Consider the following 12747-nt stretch of genomic DNA (forward strand, 5'->3'; position numbering starts at 1 on the left):
AAATTAGTAAGAAGTATTTGTCAGTGTAATATTACTCTTTTGCCATATATTTGAAAATCAAACCAAAAATTATCATAAATGATTTTAAAAAAAAATAATAGATAAGTAATCCAAGAAATACAAAAGCAATATCAATATATATATAATATATATATATATTATAATATATATATACCACAACAAGATAATTAAAGTCAATAAGCAAACCCAAATTATGTCACACAAGAAGTAAGAAAAAACAAAAAAATGTCGATAAATAGAAAAAGAAAGGTCAAGAAACATGAAAATCAAATTATTAAGAAAGACTAAGGCTGGCGTTTGTTTTATATTTTTAGAATAGTATTCTATAATAGAATATTATTTAATCAAATAGAATAAGATTCTAAGAATGTGTTTTAGAAAATATTTTCTGAAATTATTTAGATTATTTTTTAACCCCATATATTTGTTAATTTAACTAAATGCCCCTCACAATAAAAATTTATAAATTAACAAAAACACCCACACCCATCCAACTATTGTCGACAGCCAACCACCATCACCAGACGATGGCCAAAAGCCACCAGAATGGCACACAACTGATTAGATATGACTGATCTCATCATGGATCTAGTAAAAAACAACTAGATCTACGGCCAAAGATATGGTTGTTGATGGTCATATCTAGCCGGATCTGGCCATTAACGATGGCCATATCTTGGCCATCATTAACGACCAAACAACGGCCAAAAATCTAGTGGTCAATGATAGCCAAGATATAGCCGTCATTAATAGCCAGATTTGGTCATCAACGACCAGATCTTTGGTAGTAGATCTAGCCGTTTCCAGCTAGATCCATAGTTGATCTTACTGGAAACAACCATATCAGAGCATGACCAGTCAGATCCAACCGGTCGTGCACCATTTCGGTGACTTTCGACCACCATCTAGCAGTGGTGGCCGGCTATCGACAATAGTTGGGTGGGTGAAAGTGTTTTTGTTAATTTATAAACTTTTATTGAGAAAAATATTGGCTAAATATTTTGAGTTGAATATAATAATATTAGATTTTAAGTTGAATAGAAAAGTAATTATTTCATTAGATTAGATGGGATAGTGTCTAAAAAGTAAACCAAATGCAGCCCAATGAAAGGACCAAAAAAATCAACAACAAAATGAGTGAAGAGACAAGTGCTATTAATTTTTGCTCTACAATTGCTCCTTGTTTGGCTATGTGATAGCTCATGGATATTAGCTGCATGATAATGTCTAGAGTAATTACAAGGATTTTCTTTGTCTTTCCCTTGTACAGTTTTTATTTTCTCTATAACTACTTGCAAATGTAGACAAACATAAAATATAGCAAACTACAAGGGAGGTTGGTCTGATGATCAAGAAGGTTTGTTTCCTTTTTTGAGTTCTTGGATTAAAATCTTGGGACCACCTATCATAATAATATTATAGCTTACCTAGTCTTTTGGGTTTGTAGGGTATTCAATAAACCTTGGAGATTAGTTGAAGTACGTGTAAGCTGACCTGAATATCCTAGTTACCAAAAAAATTACATATAATATAGCAATATACAAAACTATTATTATATGGTAATCTGAGCTCTAAAAACAAACAAAAACATTTATTATATGGTATCATCACAGCTATATAGAACAAACGTTCAATTTCTTTTTGAAAGCTTATGGCCTGTTTGTTTCACTTTTTTTGTCCTATCCTACTCATTTTTTTTTCTCATTGTCATAGCTCAAACTTCTTCATCTTTTACGGTTCTTTCGGAGGTTAAATTCTCGTGTCTTTTTCTTTGAGCAATATCATTAACTATAAATCAATCTATTTAGATAAAAGATAAAAATAATTACCTTCTTTGAGGCAACAATTGTAAGTGTTTGCCTACATATTCAAAATGGGAGTTGGCTAAGGAAATTGTTGAGCATTTTGAGTTTTTTTTTTTTTAAACAATTTGACAAAGATCTTTTTAGATTCTAAATAACCAATTAACAATCTCTTCTTATCTTTGATTTGTGACATGGGGTTATCATTGAGTAAGGTGGTTTAGTTTAGTTCCCCTTATGCTGAGATAAAGTACATTGCGGTGAAGATGGTAGAAATTTTTGAAAAATAATGGGATGCTATATATTAAGTGTTAGCTGTAGTAATTGTTCTACTTCTACATCTTAGGTACAAAAAGTTGTTGCTCTAACTTCTTATAGGATCCTAAAATCTACTAAGATGCAGCAAGTTACCATAAGCAAAATATCAGTTCTTTATGTGCTTATTGTTGGAATTTATTAATTAAATTGAATGAAATAAATGGAATGAAAGTGGTGGTGTAAGTTGAGAATTTGAAAGATGAAAGGTTAGTTGATTAATTGAGGAGGTTTTAAGAATTGGAAAGTTAATAAGTGGAAAATAATAGTGGAATTCAATGTTTTGTCCCACCTTGATTAGTATAAAAAGGTGTTCTTCCTTTCATTTCAAACACACCAAAATTTCAATACCTCATTTTCTCTCTAGTTTTTAAGGTTTTCCTTTGTTGTAGTTAAGTCTTAATTCAGTTCGTTAGAATAGAAGAGTGATGCTTCTCTTATTATTCATCTGTCGTTGTATCTTGGGAAACAGACACTACTCAAATCCTTATGCACCCGAGTGAAGGAGGTGAATCTGTTTTAAGGAAACTGTGTGTTACACAAGCCTCGACATTTATCCTAAGGTTGTATTATTTACCACCGGATCTCTTCCTGTCATTCTAAAGGATGTCCTACACGTGATCACATTGTTGGTACTGTTAATTTTATTGTATTGTCATTTTATTTTGTTGACATTTAATTCTATTGTTTCTATATTCAATAGATTTATTATTTGCAGTCATTTTGAAGGATCTCCTACACGTGATCACGCTGTTGGTATTGTTAATTTTATTGTATTGTCATTTTATTTTATTGACATTTAATTCTATTGTTTCTTGTTAGTAAATCGATGGGGTAAACACAGTGGGTAACAAAAGTTTTTCCCATCGATTACTCCGATGAACCCAAGATCAGAGTCTGATATGTATATATTTTACATGCTTAAATTGAAACAAGACAAAACCGAAAAAGGATCGGATCATACCAACGTTTGGAGGCTCTATCAATATCTATGAACGCGATCTCACTATCGATCCAAGTGTAGGACCGAATTCATGCCGTCCACACGAAGACAGTACAACAGAGAAAGATTGGTTTTGCTAGAACCAATCCTTGACTTTAAGGTTTCAAGGTTTGGAAGGACAAAGAGTGAAAAGAGATGAAGAAAATAAGAGAGAAAAATTCTTTCTAATCTTTTCACTCTTCCACGACTGAAGCAAAAGTGAATGAATGAATTCACTCCCACGGCCAAATGAATAAGAATTCAATGAAAACCTATTTTGCTTTTCTTTATACAGAAAAGCCAAATATCAATTCCACCCCCAAAGTTTAGCAATAACGCAAACTTAGGTGAAATCGCACATAGGTCCCTGTTTAATTAAATATTAATACTAACTTCAATAATTAAACTCGTAATTTTGCTAAATTATTCCAATAAAATTGGACACAGGCTACAACCTCAGTAAATTTAATTACACAATAAAATTACCAATATGCCCTTTTGTCCAAAAGACGAAAATACCCTTCCATAGTTAACCACCCTTAAACTGTCTCTTTAGTGTGTGACCCATAGGCTCCTCGTCATACCGGCAGTGAGTAGGATCGCGATTGACACTAATCAATTGTCTCACTACACACAGACCAAGATTGGCCTCTAGCAAAGCATTATGGCCACCCGATAGATTTGGATTCAGCGAAATAGCTACCTGTCAACGATATGGTTGCCGTGAAATTAAATCTTTTCATCATCTGTTATCTCATCGAGACTGGGGCATAAAAATAGTGTCAACCTCAGTTATCCTCGATATATTTATATTCAGTTATTAGACCAATGACCAGAATAATAAATTAGATTGAGCAACAACTCAATCCCACTATGATCATAGATTTACTGTTGTTGTCATTAATTGAACTGCGTCGTGAGATAACTTCTCTTGTACCTAAGAGTGGTGAATCCTTTGTCAATCTACCATAGTCTTGATATACTCCTTGATGCAATTAATCACTACCATATTGACAGCTCTGAATAGAACTGCGTTAGGCTACTGTCAAACTACACCAATTGATGCACAGGACGCTCCGGTGATCTCAAGTCTAAGGATCACATGCACCACAATTCATTAGAGAATTTTTTCCATAGACACTGGGGTTACCATCTATATGAAATCCTCTGGTGGGTCAGTATAGTGAACTTACCTACAGCAAGCACCCATGTGTTACACTAGGTTGTCGGCAAACATCCTTGACAAGTGAGATTAGTCACTGCCTTTCGACAAGGTCGTTCAACACTATGATAGTCTTACTGTATTATTTGTGTCCTTGGTCAGAATAATACTGGGGCTACGGACATTTCTATAATGACCATCATATGTGCTCATTGAGTTCTCACTATCAAGATTTGAAACACTTGATACTCTCGTCACGATTCTACGATCCTAAGGATATTTATCAATACAACTGTAATTTATATGATATAGTAGATAATGTCTTTTATTGATTAATAAACATTATTACAAAGAGTCAATTCCACAATAATTGATTGGATCTATGACACATACTCCAACATTTATATATTCAATAGATTTATTATTTGCGGTCATTCTGAAGGATCTCCTACACGTGATCACGTTATTAGTATTTTTAATTTTATTGTATTGTCATTTTGTTTTATTGACATTAAATTCTATTGTTTTTATTTTCAATAGATTTATTTTTATATTGTTTTGTATTCGATTTTATTAGTAACTGTATTTTGTTTTTATAAACATTGGAAATTGATATTCCCAAAGGTTGTTGTCCTTGTGCAGTAATATTGTGGTGGTGAAATTTTAACAGTATGACTTAGAGAAATTATGTCTAAGGAGACTAGATTTTAAGAGGGGCCGCCTGTGACCTCTCTAATGTTTCCTAGAAATTATTTATTGACTACTGCAAAAAAATTCACATAATAATTTTTGGTTTGGATTTTGTTGAAAATGGCATCTGAATCAAACCCGGGTGATGTGTCGACTCAAGTTGTGGCTACCACACCAACTCATGTGGCACCAGTCTCTGTTCCTATGAACCATGTAGAAAAACCGAAAAAATTCAATGGAATGCATTGCAAGAGGTGGCAACAAAAGATGTTTTTCTATCTGACCACCTTGAATCTTGCTAGATTCTTGACTGAGGATGCTCTTACGCTTAAAGAAGATGAGCACGATGTTCAAGTTATCAATGTTGTTGATGCTTGGAAACATTTTGAATTTTTGTGTCGAAATTATGTCATGAATTGTCTGACAAATTCATTGTACAATGTGTACGCTTCGAAGAAAACGACCAAAGAATTATGGCAGTCTTTAGGCCGTAAATATAAAACTGAGAATGCTAAGTCCAAAAAGTTTGTGGTGGGACGATTCCTTGATTATAAAATGATGGACTCAAGAGTTGTTATCAGTCAAGTGCAAGAGATCCAATTGATTTTACATGAAATTCATTCTGAAGGGATGGTGCTAAGTGAAACTTTCCAAGTAGCTACTATTATTGAGAAGCTATCTCCCGCATGGAAAGATTTCAAGAACTATCTTAAGCACAAGCGAAAGGAGATGAACCTTAAAGAACTCATTGTTAGACTTCGGATTGAAGAAAACAACAGAAGTTATGAAAAAAGAGGGTTTATTCCTACAATAGCAAAAGCAAATGTTGTGGACCATGGTCAGAGTTCTAATTTTAAGAACATAGGGCAAAAAGGCCAAGCTGGGGCCAAAATGAGGCATCTTTATGAAGCCAAAAAAGTTCCAACGCAATTCTCAGAGGATATTCCAAAGTGGCCAAAGCATGTGCTAGCAATCTGCATTCATTGTGATAATTAATATGCAAATTGGAAGGGCACAAAGCAATATGTATAATGGTAAGTCTAGACATATACGTTGTTGACATAATACCATTAGACAACTACTCTCAATGAGAATTATCTATATTGATTATGTGAAGTCAAAAGATAATTTAGCGGATCCGCTAACCAAAGGGTTAGAGAGGTTGTTAAAAAATCATCGAGAGGATTTGGACTAAAGCCCATGAAATAATAAGTCGATATAATGGAAACTCAACCTAATTGACTAGAGATCCTAAGATTTAGGTTCAAAAAGACAATTTAATTATAAAGACTTTGATAGATAGTTGTGAGAGTTACTCTCAGTTCATTCCTATGATTAAATGAAACAATGATGCCCGTAAGGAATAAGGTTAAGCAAAAGCTTTTAATGATTCTTATGCATCGGGTTTCCAAGCAGAGTAATGCAGGTTACTCTTAAAGAAATCACCTATGTGAGGAAGAAGTAGGGTCACTTCTAAAGGGAATTGTATAGGGCTCAATTCATAAGAACTTTTCGTTGGAACATGGGTATGTTTATAGCCCAAATGAACATAATAATGAGAATTGAATAATGTCAAGGAGGATTCTTGTATGAACTATGTCATCATTTACATAAATGACACATTAGTTCAAGGACATCATTTCCACTAATCAGTCAGTAAACATACTTTTACAAGGGAAGGTTCAAAGGGTAACACCTACCTATCCTATATCCAACCGTTTAAACTCCATCACTGTGTCTTATGTCTAGATCTATCAAATTTATTCATGTGGGAGATTGTTGGAATTTATTAAGTAAATTGAATGAAATAAATGGAATAAAAGTGGTGGTGTAAGTTGAGAATTTGAAAGATGAAAGGCTAGTGGATTAATGGAGGAGGTTTTAAGAATTGGAAAATGAAAAGGTGGAAAATAATGGTGGAATTCAGTGTTTTGTCCCACCTTGAGTAGTATAAAAAGGTGTTCTTCCTCTCATTTCAAACACACCAAAATTTCAATCTCTCATTTTCTCTCTAGCTTTTAAGGTTTTCCTTTTTTGGAGTTAAGGTTTAATTCGGTTCATTAGAATATAAGAGTGCTGCTTCTCTTGCTATTCATTTGTTGTTGTATTCTGGGAAATAGACGCTACTCAAATCCTTGTGCACCCGAGTGAAGGAGGCAAATCTATTTTAAGGAAACTATATGTTACATAGGCCTTGACATTCATCTTAAGGTTGTATTCTGTACCAGATCTTTTCCTGTCATTCTGAAGGATCTCCTAAACATGATCACGTTGTTGGTATTCTTAATTTTATTGTATTATCATTTTATTTTATTGACATTTAATTATATTGTTTTTATATTTAATAGATTTATTATTTGCAGTTACAAATGTAGTTGTCGATTATTTTATAACACTTATTTAGTTAGAGAATAAAAATCAAAGAATGTTTCATCGATTTTGGGTTTTAGAAGAAAAGCATGTGAATCTTTTTGTTGTTAGTGATACGAGAAAGATTAAGGGTTACACATATCTTCAGGATGCAGTTGAACCTAACTTTAAAGACTATGATTTTGACTTAGTGGAAGACTATATAAGAAAAACTACTCAGCTGACATTGGTAAATATATTTTGGTTATTTTTGCATCAATTGTTGCTTCTTAGTCTGCATTTTAACACGGGTGGTATAACTCCAAGTGCACATCTTTGTAGACCTCACCCTCATCCATTGGAGCCTTTGATGTGCATTCAAAATTTGCTTTGGGCTTCAGAGATTATATGTCGTGGAGATTTAAACTCGAAAGACTATACTAAATCATTTTCTTACTCTTTTACTATTAAGAGGATTCAAACTTGAAAGACCATGTTAGATCATCTTTTGCTCTTTTACCATTAGGTCACCTAGTAATGATTATGTTACTTATTTTTTCTTGACTATGGTTTTTTGAAACTTGTATCTAAATATGACTATAGATAAGACACGACAGCAGAGATTACATAAATTTGTTGGCTTTTGACTATTTAAAGCTTTTGATTATGGTTTTTTTATTATATAATTTTGTATATTTTTGAACAATTTAGTGGTTTTGACTACGTTTTTTTCTAGGTGTATCTTAGTTTTCTGGATAAAATGTGACTGTAGGTATATTGCACTTTATAGTATTATTTTTGTTCTCCAACAAAAAAAAAAAAATTGTATACTAATAAAAATTCATTTTATTAAAAAAGAATATTGTTAGGACCAAAAAATGTCCTTGGCCCAAATAGGCTCAAAGACGAAGACACATTCAACAAGGCTGGAAGCTAGAGCCCAATTCTGATTGGGCCCACAATAGAGTTCTGCAGATGAGGCCCATTCGATATGCTTTCCCAATTGCTCACCATTTGGACCCAATCAGCAGAGCCCCGATCCGTTCAGGCCTCACTGCCAGCTTATGTGGACCCAGGCCATCTGATCCTAAAATACCTTTTGGACTTACGATAAACTCGGAGCCTAGAGTCGCCTACGAACTATAGTACTACTTGAACTCTACTAAAGAAGTCAATCACGATCTTGATTCATCTAAGTTTTGTATCCTAGGCATGCTGGGACTCCCTTTCCTATTGAGATAAGGGAGCCAAAGGCTCCACTTTTTCATAAAAACCATCGCCGCAAGGACTCCCAATCCCACCAGGATTCGAAGACCCTGCAATCACTATTTAAACAGAGGCAAGCTCTCTCACAAGGGACATACACATTACACCTTCAGACCCTAGAGTTCCCACTCTTGAGAACTCTGCACTACAGCTGCAGTCACAATCTCCGACTAGACTTTCGGTAACCTTTCCTCTCCCTGACCCTCACTAAACTAGCCTCATTCAGCCTTGCTGAATTGAGCATCGAAGTGCGTACAGCAAACACTACCCTGGTGTTTTTCGTCCGCTTCACGCTTGTTTTCTTATGTGTACAGGGGCAGCAGATCGCTAGTGGCCACAACCTCACGGGATCAGTCCCTCTTCCGTAAGGGTAGATTTTTGTATCTACAGTTTGGCGTGCACCATGGGGCCTCTGGCAATCATTCGTCTCACAAACCCTGCTACGTAAAGAAACTCTCTATGGCTGAAAATTCTGATAACACTAATCCTACACTCGAGGCCAGACTGGAGGCTTTAACCGCCCTCATGTAACAACACTTAGACAAGGTGGCCGCACTGAAAGCTGAGAACACTACCATCCAGACCAAAAACACCTCCATCAGGGCCGAAAACCAGTATCTAAAAGAGAAGGTAAGTTAGTTTTATGATCTTGAGCTTCTGCCTTGTTAGGTACAACCTAATTAGTTTTGCGCCTCAGTTCCATCTATGCAACCTCTCCAAACTCCAAAGCACAGACCAATGATCTCGGATATGAGGTCGTGCCAACTTTATTCATCATTAGTTGACAATTCAACCCTAACTCATGGCGAACGGCGGCTGCCAATAAAACCAATCTTGGTCGATCCACTTCAAGCGCAAGATCAAGGCGTCCAAGTGACAGAAAGCCTGCTACAACAAGAGTCATCCATCCTCGCCATCACATCTCACCTTCAGTCAACCATCCCTACCCAAACCCTACTCGGCTCGGCTTATCCTCGCGAGTCGAATGGTCTCCCACTCCTTCAAACCATCCCGCTCGAGTCCATCCATCCCAATAGACCGAGCAAATCCCAAATAACCCCTCTTACCATCCCGCTCGAGTCCATCCATCCCAACAGACCGAGCGAATCCCAAATAACCCCTCTTACCATCCATGTAGGGCAAAACACCTGATTGGTCACAATAAGAGTCACCCAACTAGAAGGAATGAATGGGGATCCAGGTTACCAAGTGACACACGACGGAATGACCCATCAGGCTACACTACGTGGATTGACCTAACAAAATGTACTGAGTGCGAATCATGTGGCCAACCGAGTTAATCAGGACGACTTAGTGTGTCTGCCTCTCCCATGGAGTAGATATTGGCTAAAAGACTGGCTGACATAGAAGCAATGATGAGGCACATACCAGGAATGTTAATCCCTACCAAAAAGAGCCGGCCTCACAGCTATGCCGATTCACCCTTCATGGACGCAATCGCGCTAGCCAAGATGCCACACAAATTCACCATCCTTAACATGAAGCCCTACGATGGCACAACCGACCCAGATGACCACATAACCTCCTACAAGCAGTGAATGTTTGCCATCTCGATACCCCGAATACCTCGGGGACACCATGGAAGTGTACATCGACGACATCCTCGTCAAGTCCCTCATGGCCGAGCAACACCTCGACCACTTCAGCCAGACATTCACCATCCTAAGGAAGTATAACATGAAGTTGAATCCAGCCAAATGTTTGTTCGGGGTCTCATTAGGGAAATTCTTGGGGTACATGGTAACTCAGCGTGGGATAGAAGTCAACCCTGACCAAACCCGAGCGACTCAACTCCACTCTCACACCTTGGCCGTTCATGAAATGGGGAATAGATATAGTCAAAAAACTCCCGACCGCGACCAGGCAACGACTCTTCATGTTGGCGATCATCGACTACTTCACTAAGTGGATCGAAGCCGAAGCACTCGCACAAGTCTGAGACCGAGAGGTAAAAGCTTTCATCTGGAAACACGTCATCTGCAGGTTTGGGATACCAAAGAAGATCATCACCGACAATGGATCCCAATTTATAAGTTCAGGCTTCAGAACTTCTACGACATGTGGGGGATAAACCTTAGCTTCTCTACCCCTTGCAACCCCCAGTCCAACAGCTAGGCCGAATCATTGAACAAAACTATCATGCAGACTTTAAAGAAGCGCCTATAGAAAGCCAAGGGTGCATGGGCAGATGAACTACCCAGGGTCCTCTGGTTCTATCGGACCATAGCCCGCTCATCCACGGGCGAAACTCATTTATCCATCACATATGGATCTGAAGCAGTCATCCCAGCCAAAGTATCAATCCCTTCCACCAAACTCTAATCGGCGGACGAGAAAACCAACAGCCAAAACCTTTGCCACAACTTGGACACCGTCAACGAACTAAGTGAGCGGGCGAACATCCGTAGTGCAGTCTATCAGCAGCAGGCCGCCCAACACTACAACTACAACGTCCGAATTAGAACTTTCAAAACAGGCGATTGGGTCCTCCGTAAGGTCTTTCAAAATGCTAAAGAGATCAACTGTGGAAAGCTCGGCCCCACCTGGGAGGGTCCTTACAAGATCTCCAAGGAAGTAAGGAAGGGCGCCTACTAACTCCAAACCCTCAAAGGCAAAGACATCAGCAACAGTTAGAATGCAGTCCATCTCAAACGTTACTACTTTTAGTCTAACTCTTTCATTGATATTTCTGCTTTCTTGTTTTTGTTTTTAAAAGGATGAGTGGGCTTATCCACCTCTTTCGCCGTCAGTCGGCCTATCCACCTCCTTCACCATCAGTCGGCCTCATGGCCCGAATTCAGTACAAGTACTATTTAGCGATAGAACAATTTACACCTTCAATCGGTCTAGACCGATTTATTGATTTACACCTTCAATCAGCCCAGACTGATTCATAAGTTTACACCTTCAATCAGCCTAGACCGATTTATTGATTTACACCTTCAATCGGCCTAGATCGATTTATAGATTTACACCTTCAATCGGCCTAGACCGATTGGAGGACTTACACCTCCAATCAGCGAGTCATTGACCCAACCCACTAGATGGTCTAGATCGACCTAGCAACCCAACATCTTACACATTCAGTTGATCGCAAGACACACCGCCACGACACTGGCGACCCAGCCATTTAGCCTCGTCAAAATCACAGCACAAATAGTCGGTTCAACCCCTAGTACATCTACAAACAATCAAGCAACCAAATTATCCATCCACAAGGAAAGCAACAAAACAGAAACACAAGTAGAAACACAAAAGCCACTAACGGCTACTTAGAAAATAAAAGAGCCTCAAGCGGCTAAGTATCAAGTACAAAAAGAAGGCACAAACACCATGGAAGGGCATCGCAGGCCCCAAAATACATGAGTAAAAATAAACCTAAGGGGCATCACGGCCCACATCATCGATGCGAGTCGTCTCACCCATCTCCGACTCAGTCACCCTATCACCGACCTTAGCGCTAGCCCCCGCAGCCTGGTCACCTCCATCTTCTGTGATCGATCGTCCCGGCTGGCTATCAAGGTTGAATATCTGATCATTGACCCGCTCCTCCGCGCGACTAGTCGTCTCCTCCTCCTTCATCTCCCGCATAAGCTAGATATCCTCATCCGAGTTCCAACAGGAGGTGTTCCCAGCCTTGTACTCCAACATCAGCTCTCCCCTAGCCCTTATGATGGCATCATCGGCGATACTGAGGCACTATTCCCTGAATGACTCGACCTCCGCATTCTTCTCAGCCAACTCTCTCCTCAGTCGATCCAGCTCGGCCTCGACCTCCGTCAAACACTGTTGGCTCTCCTGCTCGGCTTTCTCGGTTGTTGCTTCCCTCTATCGCAGACTGGCATTGGATTTGGATACATCTTGTATCCTTTTCTCGTGCGACATGATAGATTTCCTCAGATGCAGGCTGTTGATGAATGCCTGCATGACAAAACAACTCAATTAGTATACAACCACAATAAACACACTAAGGTAAAAATTCAGCCCATACCTAGAAGCGCGAGAAACCCCCTAGTCAACGGTCGCGACCACACCTATCTGGTTCAGACGACTCTCGTCCGCCGAGAACAGGAATGAATCGGCCAACTGGCTCATGGAAGCTGCGTCCGAATAGGTCAACACGGAAGCTGGGATGCTAA

The sequence above is a fragment of the Pistacia vera genome, unplaced genomic scaffold (genome assembly GCF_008641045.1).
Source record: "Pistacia vera cultivar Batoury unplaced genomic scaffold, PisVer_v2 Contig206, whole genome shotgun sequence".
Lineage (NCBI taxonomy): Eukaryota > Viridiplantae > Streptophyta > Magnoliopsida > Sapindales > Anacardiaceae > Pistacia > Pistacia vera.